We start from the raw sequence: 13,828 nt of genomic DNA, 5'->3' as shown, positions 1-13,828 counted from the left end.
GTTAGTAAGTGTGTGAGGCTGAATTTGAACTCAGGTTTTCCTGACTCCAGGCCCAGTACTCTATCTACTGCACCAGGTAGCTGCCATCAGGGGCAGGACCTAAAACCAGCTCTTCTAATACCAACTCTCTATTGACACTACATCACACTACCTCTAGGTGTGTTTGTGTTTTATCAGTCCTACTAAATCATGAGCTTTTGATATAACACAATGCCCCTACCAACTGACAAGTCAGGCTCTAGACCTGTAGGATATTTTTTTCAGATTCATTGCAGACTGTTTTGCTAATCAGTTCTGCTAATCATGGCCCACCCCACCACCAAAACAATAGTGTGGTAGAGTGGAAAGGGGGCTGGGCTTGAAGTCAGGGGAGAACTGCCTTCCTATTAGATTTCTGCCACTTACTAAGCTGTATGACCCAGGGGAAATCACTTAACCTCTTTGACTTTAAATTTCCTTATCTATAAAAAGGGGTAGTAGTAAGAGGAACTACCACACAGGAACCAAATATGGATCAAGTAAGATAAAGAAATAGGCAAACCTTACTTATTAAATGCTTACTGTGGAAAAACTTCATTGCATTGTTTGAACTTAGCCTTGCATGGCTGAGAAACTAGAACTGTTTTTTAGAGAATAGACTTATTTAATTCTTAACTTAGGACCTAGGTACACTGAACACAGTCAGATCCAAAGATTAACATAAGGAGTTTTATCCTGCTACACATCTCAAGCAACCCATATGTCTTATTTGAAAACTGTCCCCATGCTGGCCAATCTCATACTGTTTCCTTGCTCCTTTGTTTGAATCCTATATAATGTGTAATTTATAGACACTGGAGGGAAGGGAGTGGGTTACCCCTATTTTGATTCTTCCCTCTGTTGGATGACTTAATAAATTTCTTTCTAAATTATTCTAGTTTTTGAATTTTGTTCTCAGCCTACCACTACTATGTAAGGCAGTGTTAGACACTGGGGATACTAAGACAAAATGAAAAAAAGGTCAATCCCTTCAAGGAGCTTACATTCTGTATAGTAGCTACATTAAAAAAAACTATGTGTCTATTATTATTATGACTATCATTATTATTAAACATTTGTCATTATTATTATCATTATTATTATTATTATTACTGTTACTACTACTATTACAGACCAAGGCAGCCATAGCAATCCAAAACTAAAATTAAGAACAAAAACAATGTGTAACACCTGCAGTAAATTTTTCACATTTGTCAGCTCCTAAGATAATAGATATCTTAGGATCAAAGTACTTTGTAGGTTTGTGTCTACTCTAACATAGCTCCACTGTATAATTATTTAATTTTACTAGTCATCCAGGGGAGACCATTAGTTCAAAGCAACACACAATAAAATTAGTAAGGAAAATAGCAATAGAACATCCCACTCCTAACCTCCCCCATAAGCTTGGGGCATGCTCCTTTACAAAGACACATACCAGTCAGTCAAAAGAGTAGATACCCATATAATTAACAGGCACATATTAAAGTAGTACATACAGACAGGGTGCCTGCATGGGGTGGTCAGTTCATGTTTCTGACCTTGCCAGGTCATGGCTGTCTTCTGCTGTTATAATTATGTTATTCTTCCTAGGTTCATTTTCCTCTAGAAAAGGTTCTCTCCTGCTGTTGTTTTTTCTCACTGTTTCCACCTACTGAGATTCAGCTGGAAAGGAAAGGATTGACATTTTCAATCAATCAATTAATCAAGAAACATTTATTAAGCACCTACTATGTGATAGGCACTGTGCTAAGCTGGAGGTGGATTGCAGTTGTATTCATTACTGGCCTGTGGAACAATGCAAAAGGCCCTAAATCCATATGAAACCCATTAATTTGTATACATGTTTTCTCCAAATTGAATATAAACAAACTGTAATAAGAAAATTTCTGGCTTACCTTTTGTTGAACATTAATTTTTGAGAGAACGTAATTGACTCCATTTTATTCTATATTTGTCAAGTAAATAGCCCCTACATGAATGCTAGGACCCACTGTAATAGCTGGTTCTCTTCAGTGTCTTTCTCTGCTCCCCTAATTGGTACAAAAAGACTTTGCTAATGTCATAGCAGAATTCTTTTGGCTTGGCTTTATTACTTTCATTTACTTAAGATGATAGGTCACATAACTCTCTAGAGCTTGCAGAATTTAGTTGAGACCCAGCTTTAGTTCAGGTGATTAACTAGTTTGTGATAAGAGAGTTTCTCCCTCAGCTTTATTACCTCTATTAATTTGAGCCATGGAGAGCTCCACTGCTAATGGTGAGTAGGCAAATTCTAGCTAGATCCCCAAAGTTTACTGTCCAATTTATTATTTTACCTGATATAGATCTTTACCTTTTTGCTCTCTGTTCTTTGATGTATAAATCTTCCCTCTTCTGTTCTCTGTAAAATTCCATGCTATCCATCCTGCCTATGTAACTAAAACCTATATAATATATAGCTTAAGACTGCTGTTCTGGCCCACTGTTTTTTGTATACTGTGGTTCTATGCTCTCAGCAAATAATAAGTTGTTTTTTAAAATATTTCTACATGTTGATAAGTGTGATTGGCAGCAGCGTGAATCCTTGGGTATTTTTTTTTTATATCACTAAAAAGGGAGGACTTTAAGCTCTGAAATGTCCCCTCTCTCTTATCTAACTCATCAGATAATCCTGATTTAATGAAACCAGCTATAGTAACAATTATATATCCCTTATCTATCTCCCATAGCTAATTATACAAATTCTCAACAAACACACTTTATTTCTTTGTATAATGCACAGAAAATTTTTTTCATGTAACATGTAAATACTATCAACTGAATTATGAAGGCTATACATTACCAATACCCACTGGTAGGGTCTCTCTCTCTCTCTCTCTCTCTCTCTCACACACACACACACACACACACACACACACACACATACATACACACAGAGTCTCTCTGTCACATACACACAAAGTATAATAAAATCTGTTCTGTTTCATTCTGTCTTAATGGGCATTAGCTACTCCAACTGATGTCTAAATTCATGCAACATTCCCTTAGTGCAGGTAATGTTACATTTTTATCTTTTTATCCCCAGGCCCCAACACAGTGCCCTGCTTGAAATACTATAAGCGTTTAATGTTGTTTGTCCTTCACTCTCTAAGAGGACCATGACGTCAGAAAGACGATGTCATGACTTGCAAGTGATTTGGATTTAAGTGAGAGAGGGCTGTGCAAAGTCACCAGCCTCACTTTTTCCTCCAGAGCCGACTGGGTCCAGGGGCTAGATATAGATCAAGACAACTGGAGATGACCCAACAAGCATTTAATAAATGTTTGTTGAATTGTATTGTATTAAATAATTGAGTTTGTATAGTACAGTGGAAAGAATTGTGGATCTGTAAGTCAAGGGCAAGGACTATTTTGTTACTTTTTTCTTGTATCCAAAGCACTTATGCATAGTGCCTGGCACAAGTAGTGTGACATTTGAAAAGCTTGAGAGACATACTTTCTGGGTAATTAGTCATTTTATTAATAATGATAGTATTTTAATAAAAGAGGTCAGTGGAACTCTCAAATGCCAAAGACCCTCATGGTACCAGGCTCAAGGCTTATATGCCCCTGTAAAAGTGGATGTTCCAAAGAATGGCAATCAACTCTATTTTGTTAACAAGTAATGAGAGAAGGGGGCAGAGCCAAGATGGCAAAGTAAAAGCAGTGACTTGCTTGAGCTCTCCCCCAAACTCCTCCAAATACCTGTAAAAAATAACTCTAAACAAATTCTAGAGCAGCAGAACCCACAAAAAGATAGAGTGAAACAAATTTCCAGCGCAAGACAACCTGGGTGGTCAAAGGGAAAGGTCTGTTGCTCTGGACTAGGAGAGGAGAGAAGTCTAGAGCTGGCCACATAGGCACAGACTGGGCCTTAGCAAACTGGGAGCGGGCTTCAGGGGACTGCATCACGGGCAGCTGTGGCAGTTTCCAGACTTCTCAATCCACAAAAGCCAAAGACAACTTAGAAGGTCAATAGGAAAGATCTGCTGGTCCTGAGTGAGAGGAGTGCAGAGCAGCCCCAGCCCCAGTCCCAGCACAGCACTGAGGTGGAGGCAGGCAGCAGTAATGGTGGCAGTGGCTGCTTCCAGAGATCTCAGCCCACAAATGGAAGGGGGATCAAACAACTGATCAGAAGGAGATTACAGGGATCTCTTTGCTGGTACTGTTACAGGATTCTGTTGCTTTGCCCATAATTGGACCTGGGTCACAGTCCTGGGGTGAGGAGCAGCACTAGCATAGCAGAGATTGTGGCAGCAGTGGAGAGGGAATCCTCCTCACAGTTCCAAGGTAGAAAAGAATGCTTGTGGTCACTCACAGACCAGAGCACAGGCCAGGGGAAGAGTAAACACCTCTCCTTAGATCATACCACCTTGGAAGAACTGAAAACTTACAGCACCCTAGAAGTATCTCTGAAAACAGCTACACAAAACCTTGAAAGCTTGAAATAGTACACCCTCCACAATGAAAACAGAGCTCTACTTTAACAAAGAGTTAAGTAATTGGCTGGGAAAATGAGCAAACAGTGGGAAAAAAACTCAGACTACAGAATCTTACTTTGGTGACAAGGAAGATCAAAACATATAATCAGAAGAAAACAACAAAGCCTACATCCTACATCCTACATCCAAAGCCTCCAAGAAAAATATGAATTGGTCTCAGGTTATGGAAGAGCTCAAAAAGGATTTTGAAAATCAAGTAAGAGAAGTAGAGGAAAAATTTGGAAGAGAAATGAGAGTGATGCAAGAAAATCATGAAAAATGAGTCAACAGCTTCCTAAAGGAGACCCCCCCCAAAAAAAAATACTGAAGAAAATAACACCTTAAAAAATTGACTAGACCAAATGGTAAAAGAGGTACAAAAAGCCAATGAGGAGAAGAATGCCTTAAAAAGCAGAACTGGCCAAATGGAAAAGGAGGTCCAAAAAGCTCACTGAAGAAAATAATTCCTTAAAAATTAGAATGGAGCAAATGGAAGCTAATGACTCTATAAGAAATCAAGAAATTATAAAACAAAACCAAAAGAATGAAAAAAATAGAAAACAATGTGAAATATCTCATTGGAAAAACAACTGACCTGGAAAATAGATACAGAAGAGATAATTCAAAAATTATTGGCCTACCTGAAAGCCATGATCAAAAAAGAAACTAGACATCATCTCTCAAGAAATTATCAAGGAAAACTGCCCTGATATTCTAGAACCAGAGAGTAAAATAGAAATTGAAAGAATCCACTGATCTCCTCCTAAAAGAGATCCCAAAAGGAAAACTCCCAGGAATATTATAGCCAAATTCCAGAGTTCCCAGGTCAAGGAGAAAATATTGCAAGCAGCCAGAAAGAAACAATTCAAGTATTGTGGAAATACAATCAGGATAACACAAGATCTATCAGGGAGTAAGGGATTGGAGGGCTTGGAATATGATATTCCAAGGGTCAAAGGAACTAGGATTAAAACCAAGAATCTCCTATCCAGCAAAACTGAGTGTAATCAATGAGGGGGAAAAATTGACATTCAATGACATAGAGGAATTTAAAGAATACTTGAGAAGCCACAGCTAAAAAGAAAAATTGACTGTCAAATACAAGACTCAAGAGAAATATGAAAAGGTAAACAGGAAAGAGAAATCATAAAGGACTTATTAAAGTTGAACTGTTTACATTCCTACACAGAAAGATGATATTTGTAACTAATAAGACCTTTCTCATTATTAGAGTAGCTGGAGGTGATGCGGTTTAGGGGTTCAGGGGGTCCTGGGACCCCAAAATCACAACACACGGGTCCTGCCTGAAAGAATTCCACCCAAGCCTTCTTTCAGCCAAAGACAAGGTTTATTAGAACATCCATCATATTGGGCAGACTCTTAAGGAGTCTGAACATGGGTAAGCAGTAGTTAGATTATAAGAATCTAAGCATCTTAAAGGAGACAAGATGGACCTTATAAGACAGTGGGAGGAATCTAGGAGTTGCCAAGTAGTTTGGGGTGGCTGGAGGAGGGGTCTAAGGAGATATGGATGGGAGTGGCCAGTAAGCTGGACAATGTAGCCTAGCTAGGATTAAGTGTGGGAAATGGCCAGGGGCCATAGGGAGGTAAAACAATGGAGGGGAGATTGGGTGTAGCCACAATGAAAGGCCAGTTGATGGGATTATAGCCTCAGGGGAACACCAGAGATTTGGCCTTGTGGGAAAGTCCAGGGTTTTTCCTTTCTCGAGTCTAGATCCCAACCCCATCAGAGGGAATAAACAACAGAGGGCGTAGGGTGAGTTGAATATGAAGGGATGATATCTAAAAAATAAAATTAAGGGGTGAGAGGAATGTACTGGAAGAAGGAGAAAGGGAGAGGTAGACTGAGGTAAATTATTTCACATAAAAGAGGCAAGAAAAAGCTTTCACAGTGGAGGGGAAGAGTGGGAAGGTGAGAGGGAATGAGTGAACCTTACTCTCATCAGAATTGGTTTAAGGAGGGAATAACATACTCACTCAATTGGATATGGAAAGCTATCTTACCCTACAGGAAAGTGGGGGAAAAGGGATAAGAGAAGGGGGGATGATAGAGGGGAGGGCAGATTGGGGGAGGGGGTAATCAGAAGCAAACACTTTTGAGGAGGTACAGGGTCAAAGGAGAGAATAGAATAAATGGGGCTGGGGGGCAGGGCGCTGGGAAAAGATGGAGGGAAATATAGTTAGTTTTTCATAACATGACTACTATGGAAGTGTTTTGCATGATTACACATGTATTACCTATATTGACTTGCTTGCCTTCTCAGTGAAGGTGGGTAGGGAGGGAGGAAGGGAGAGAATTTGAAATTCAAAAGTTTTAAAAACAAATGTTTAAAATTTTTTTTTACATGCAACTGGGAAATGGGGTATAGAAATCTATCTTACCCTACAGGGGAGTAGAAGGGGAAGAAGATGGGGGGGTGAAAAAAGGAGAGCAGATTGGGCAAAGGGTAATCAGAATGCATGCTGTCATGGGGTGGGGGTAAGGGAGAGATAGGGAGAAAATTTGGAACTCAAAATCCTGTGGAAGCAAATGTTGAAAACAATAAATAGATAGACAGATAAAACAAATAATGAGAGAGAATGAATACTCCAATGAGGGGCTGGACCCATTCCAATGAATCCGAATTATGTCATTTACCTCCAAATCACCAGCAGCCTTAGGCAATCTAATCAAAAAATGTATCCCCAGCCAAACCTGAGCCCAGAACAATGGGCTTCCCCACCTTAGATTAAATTCCTTGTTAGGTTGGGTGGGTTCTGACTATGACTGAGGAGAAATTTAATTCAACATTCAGAGACTGACTCCTGAAATGAGGACTCCAGAACTCTGGATCTCCCTAAATCCCTGGTCACCAACAATCATCTTTCTCAGTAATCACTGTTTCTTCAGCTATAAAAAAAAGGTTATAATATTTGCTCCGTCTTGCTTATTTTGATTGAGTGAGTTTGAATCCAACTCTGATACTGTTTCAATTGTGACCATAGGCAAGTAAGTCCCTTAACCTGAGGAAAATTAATTTCAATGTGTATAATTTTATTATTAATATTAATTTATAATATTCCCTTCTCTGTTCAGCAGGCCATTTCTTACATTAGTTTAAAAAGAAACCACACCCAGCATATTTTAGCTGAGGAATGTAAACTACTCCCAGCTCCCAAGATATCTACCTGGGTAAAGACCCTTACTTTTGTTTATTCTGTAAGCAAATGCCAGCTGGAGCCAGATCCTTCCCTAGGTACATGTTTCCTTGTCCTTGCTACAAGATTTGGGGTGACCTGGTCTAGGAAAGGGAGACTAAGCCAGTGAAAACTTGATTGAGATAGTTTATGGTTTTTCTTCCTAGCCAAAGATTGCTAGAGGAAACTGGGTTTCATAAACCAGGTAACATTCCATTTCTTAAGTGCCGGCCTTGGCGGGGGGGGGGGGGGGGGGGGGGGGGGGGTCAGCTACATTTATAAATTTCTTGGGCACTAGCACTGTCTTAGTTTTTATTTGTATTTATATTCCTTGTGCATGGCAGTGGACATATAGTAGGAACTTAATAAATATGTACTGTATTGTTTTGTAAATGAAGGGGTTGGAACTGAGGACCACTAAGATCTATTCTAGCTCTTAGTCTGGGTGGGGGGCGGTTTTTCTGCAGTTTTTCTTTTCTGACCAAGTTTCTGTTTCCTAGGAACCAGCTTTGATCAGTTCCTGGCCTTCTCACCAGATGTAGGGCAGGTATGAACGTACAACTCACATCTCCCTCTTTCTGCAGATGTCTAGTGTAAGGCTGTCGAGGCAGGCTTGATAAAATTCTTGACACAACGATAAAGTTCCAAGCCCAAAGACATGGCCTTGGTTGTGTTCCTCCTCCACCCTTTGGAGGTGAGGGTCATCAAAAATCTCCAGCAACATCAACACTTTTCCATCCAGATAAAAATCTCTCCCCTGGATGGGGTCCTTGGGTATAGGGAGTCACTCAACACAGAGTTTGTGAAGAGCTGCCACGTGTCCTGAGTCAGGAAGGGGAACAGATGAGACAGTCGGGAGGCAGAGTAGCAATATGTAATCTGGAGTCCTAGTGATGAGGATGGGAGCTAGATCCCAAAAAGGAAAAACCCTGTTTCCCACATGGCCAAATCTCTGGCGTTCCCCCCGAGGCTATAATCCCATCAACTGGCCTTTCATTGTGGCTATGCCCAATCTGTTACCCTTAATCTAGCCTAGACCTCCCTATGTCCTTGTCCCCCCACCCCCACCACTTCCCACCCTTAATCCTAGCTAGGCTCCATTCTCCCTTGGCCACCCTTGGAGTTCTATTACCTCATAGACTACTTGGCCACTCCTAGATCCCTCCCATAGTCTTTCTGTATATAAGGTCCATCTTGTCATCATTAAGATGCTGGGATTCTTATAATCTAGCCACTGCTGAGATATTCACAATCCAGCCAATAGCCCACAGATGCTCAGATTCCTTAAGAGTCTGGCTAATATGGCGAATCTTCAATAAACCTTGTGTTTGGCTGAAAGAAGGCTTGGGTCGAATTCTTTCAGGCAGGACCCACGTATCGTGATTTTGGGATTCCAGGACCCCTAACCTCTAGACCTCATCATTAGGACCTAGGTTCAAGTCACCAAGCAGTTGTTAAGCATCTACTATGTGCTAGCAGGACCCTCTAATGCAGAGGTTCTTAACTTGCATTTGTTTTAAAGTATTTCAATATAATTGGTTTCCTTCCTTTGTATTTCATTTCGTACATTTAAAAATGTTATTCTGAGAAGGGGTCCCAAGGCTTCCCCAGACTGTCATCAATGGGGCTCAAGATGAAGGATTCTTGCCTAATGCTTATGACCTTGGACAATCACTTAACCTTCCTGGGCCCCAGTTTCCTCATAACAATAGCTATCATTGATATAGTTCCTACTATGTGCCAGGCATTGTGCTATGCACTTCAGATCCTCATAACAACCCTGGGAGGTAGGTGCTATTATCTTGAGGTAAACCGAGGTTAAGTGACTTGCCCAGGGTCACACAACTACTTAGTGCCTGAGGCTGGATTGGAACTCTGTCTTCCTGACTTCAGGCCTAGTTCTCTATCCACTGCACCACCCAGAAGGTGGGGTTGGACTTGTTGGCCTAGAAGATCCCTCTAAGTTCTTTGTCTTTGACACTATCCACGTGCGTGAATCAGCTAATTGCGTTAATAGTTGGTTAATCAACTTGTGTCAGAATATTCCAGTAAAACCTCACTTGGGACTTAGTCATCAGACTAGCATTCATGATAATAATAATTTTTTTAAAAAAGCACTCATTTAGATTGTAGAGATGGTAGAAGCAACTGGTAGCACAATGGGTGGGGTCTGGAACTGGCAGTCAGGAAGACAGACCTGAGTTCATATCTGGCCTCAGATACTCAATAGATGTATGACTCTGAACAAATCACTTAATCTCCATCCCCTTCAGTTTCCTCATCTGTAAAATGGGGTTATACTAGCACCTACCTCTCAGGGCTGCTGAGAATCAAATGAGATATTTGTCAAGTGCTTTATGAATATTAAAGTGCTAGTTATTATTAGAGGAGCTATATAAGTTCTATATAACTGCTAGCTGTTATGTATTAGGGGAACTCCCAGCTATTAATCAAAATAATAGGTTAATAGCCAGCTAGGAAGTACACATAAAGAGGATGTGGATACTTAACAGAATGTTCAGGCCTATTTCCCCTGCCCACTACCCCACATGACTGTTTTCTATGGCCCTAAATTTAGGATGTCCTCTATCTCTACACGTTTCCTCTAGGTCTTGCCCTTCCACATGCTCTTTGAGGCTGGCATACTTCAAGGGATGAGTCATGTCAATGAACCTAAAGAAAAAGGACCACAGGTAATGCTCACAGATGCATGCAGTTTCATACATATACCCTCATACATACAACCACAAACATATGTAAATATACCATTGTATTGCTAAGCAGCCTCGTTTACCACAGCTTAAATTAGTTTCAGTTCAGATTGGTTTAGAAATGACACAGTCTCAAGTTTGATTTATATATAAATATGTAGTAAAAGTATTTATTATTCAGATAGAAAATAGGATTAAGATTACTAAGTAGAATAGAGTTAGGTTAGTATGTCCCAATAGGTAACAATAATAGGGGCAGCTAGGTGGCGCAGTGGATAGAGCACCGGCCCTGAAGTCAGGAGGACCTGAGTTCAAATCCAGCCTCAGACCAAACACTTGATACTAGCACTTGACTTGGGCAAGTCACTTAACCCTCATTGCCTCACTAAAAAAAATTAAAAAACAAAACAAAAAACAATAATATACTTAGGTCTTGATCGTTATCAAAACTTGTCACAATCAATCATCACCCTTAGAGGAACAATCTCCATCTGGATCACGTGGGTTAGGGAGTCCCAGTTTTCAGCCTCCAGAGTCCCAAAGGGAAAATCCCAGGCTACACATCTGCACCTAGGGGAAGACTCCAAAGATAAAGTTGGGGCTACCTGCTTTTTGTAGTTCCTTCTAATGAAGTAGGCAATTGGCAAAAAATATGCGATCTATGGGAAAGGAGCTGCTCTCAAAACTATCCTTGAGAGTATTCTTGTTTATGAATATCTGGTTCCTGGAGGGGTGGCTAGCCCTTCCTGGGAGCAAATACCATAAATAGTCCTTCAATGTCTAACTAGGAATAAGATTAATATGAAAAAAGAGCCAGGGTCAAATTGTAGGCATTCTGAGAGAGGTCAGAATGTCTTTTTTGAATTCATTCATCACAACCTTACATGGGAATGTCTTTGGAGAACTTTGGGAGTTAGATGTGTGGAACAGTAATTAGGTTGGGGCCACTGGGGCTTTGCCATTGGGTGGGAAATTGCCCAAGAGGATGAAATTTGCCCCAGAGGTGGAAATAAAATTGATACTAATAACAATCTTATTCCTCTAAAGCAGAGGGTGGAGTGTGTTGTTGCGGGGAGTGGGGAGAAACATGATAGGATGCTGAAAACAGAGACAGAAACAAGTAGAGGGTCATAAGATCAAGGATCTAAAGCTGGAAAGAACTTCAGAGGCTATTTAGTGTAATGCTTCTATTTTACAGGTGGGGAAACTGAGGCACAAGGAGATTCAATTACTTGCCCCAAAGGAAGGATTTGAACCTAAGTCTTCTGACTCCTGAGCCAGTGCTCTTCCCATTTTACCAAGAGCCACTTGACTGAACAAAGCCAAACATTGCTCATCATGTGGACCAATGTTAGCCTCAGTGAAGAGATGAGGAAATGTACTTCCCATTTTGGAAGTATATATCAGAAGAGAGGGGGATTATGGATACAGAATTTACAAACAATATGTTGGTGGTTGGCATTGTTCATTTTTTGTTGTTGTTACAAAGGAAAATTCACTTTGTAGGAGAGGAGGAGATGGTATATCTAGAAATGACTGATAATTTTCAAAAGTCTCAGAAAAACATAAAAAAGAAAAAAAAATTCAAGACTTAAGGGGGTTTTCTGCAACCTTAAGGGAGTTACATGACACTTAGAGATAATGTTTATGTTTAGTGGGAAACAACTGTGGTCTTAGGCCAACAGGATGTATCTGTTTCTGGGTAATTTGTCAGAATAAGGCTCAAAGGGTTTTGCTTAAGGGAGATGCATAGTATGCCGAGCTAATGTTTATGCTTAGCAGGAATGGGAAGGTTTAGGCCAACAGGATGCATCTGCTTTTGTGGAAATGACCAACGTCAGTCAAGAGGAGGGAAAACAGATTCCCTCAACCACAAGGTGCACTGCAGAGCTGGCCTAGGAAAGTCTGCAGTCCCACGTCCCTGAATTAGGCACAAAGATTGGCAGCCTACAAGTTGCCAAGTGTGCAATACACACTCACTTCCTGGCTATCTCACAGTTAGCTCTATCATTTGGGAATTATGGGATGATTTGAATGTACAAGAAGAGGGATAAAAATTTTTTAAACAACTTCTCCTAGTGATGAGGTGGAGGAGAAATTGAAAAGGCAGGATCTAGAAGGACTGTGTCATGGTCTTAGAGACAAAGGATTCACAAGAAGTCTTGCAGATCTCTGTTCAGGGAAGCATGCTATATGGTACGATGCAAGTGTCTCCTGCCAGCTCCACCAGGCTGATGTAGGCAATAAAGCTTCCTGAGATGAACAGTTGTCCGTTTCCTTACAATCTCAGCTCTCTCTAGCACCACAGGATTGAGGGAGTGCTTATGCCTCATATGACTTATGCCTATGTCTTGCCCTCTTATCATTTTGAAATGGAATGAAATAAGCATTTTATTAAGCGCCTATTTACATGCCAGGAACTGTTCTAAGTGCTTTACAAATATTGTCTTATTTGATCCTTACAATAACCCTGAGATAGATATTATCATCCTCATTTTACAGTTAGAGAAACTGAGGGAGACAGGTTAAGTGACTTCACTGAGCTAGTGTCTGAAGATAGATTTGAACTTAGGTCTCCGTTATTGCTGGCCCATCACTTTATCCATTGTGCCACCTAGCTGCCTATGCAATAATAATTTTGAATTATTTTTATTTTCTTCTGGGTAGTGATAATACAGGGAGAGAAAGAGACTTGTAAAGTGGTTTCTGATGATCAAGGGGTGAACAAGAGGTTAAATGCCCTTCCACCTACAGGAGGCATGCAACCAGTGGGAAGCTAAGCAACAGGGCAGAGGCACACCAGATTGGTATACAGGTAGCCAGGTACTTGCTTCTTCTTCTGCCCATTGTGTTTAGGGTTTGAATTTCTCAGTCATCAGACTGGACCAGTAGCAGATAGTTCATCTAGACAGGATCAGAGAGACTGGGCCATTAGGAAATAATATTCAGTGAGGAGCAATAGTCACCAGAAGAAAGATGGTTTCAGGGAATGTAGTCCCCCATGGTAGAGAGGTGTCAGCTATGAACTTTACACACATTGAACTTGAAGTTCAGAAGAAAGTTACAGCTAACTAGAATTTCATGAGGACTCTACAAAAGGAGAAATGAACTTCTAGTAACCAGAAGCTGAGTTACCCCTTTGTCACACATTCTCTACATATATGCCTCAATACCTTTGTACTTTAAACTCTAATCCATTCTTCCCATAAACTGTATTTGTGGGAGAGTGTAACTCAGACTTTTGGGGGGATGCTTTTGTAATTATAGTTCTTATTATACCATGTTAGCAAATACCTCTACTAAAATGCTAATTAAGTCTGCCCAATTGTTAGTGGCAAAGATATTGGTGTAGGTCCCAAAATTTCCAATCAGCAATAAAAACAACTGAGGCAGAGCTCC

Source organism: Vombatus ursinus, unplaced genomic scaffold (genome assembly GCF_900497805.2).
Source record: "Vombatus ursinus unplaced genomic scaffold, bare-nosed wombat genome assembly UNPS02014778.1, whole genome shotgun sequence".
NCBI classification, from domain to species: Eukaryota; Metazoa; Chordata; class Mammalia; order Diprotodontia; family Vombatidae; genus Vombatus; species Vombatus ursinus.
The sequence above is the reverse complement of the archived record's forward strand: the minus strand, read 5'-3'. Positions refer to the sequence as shown.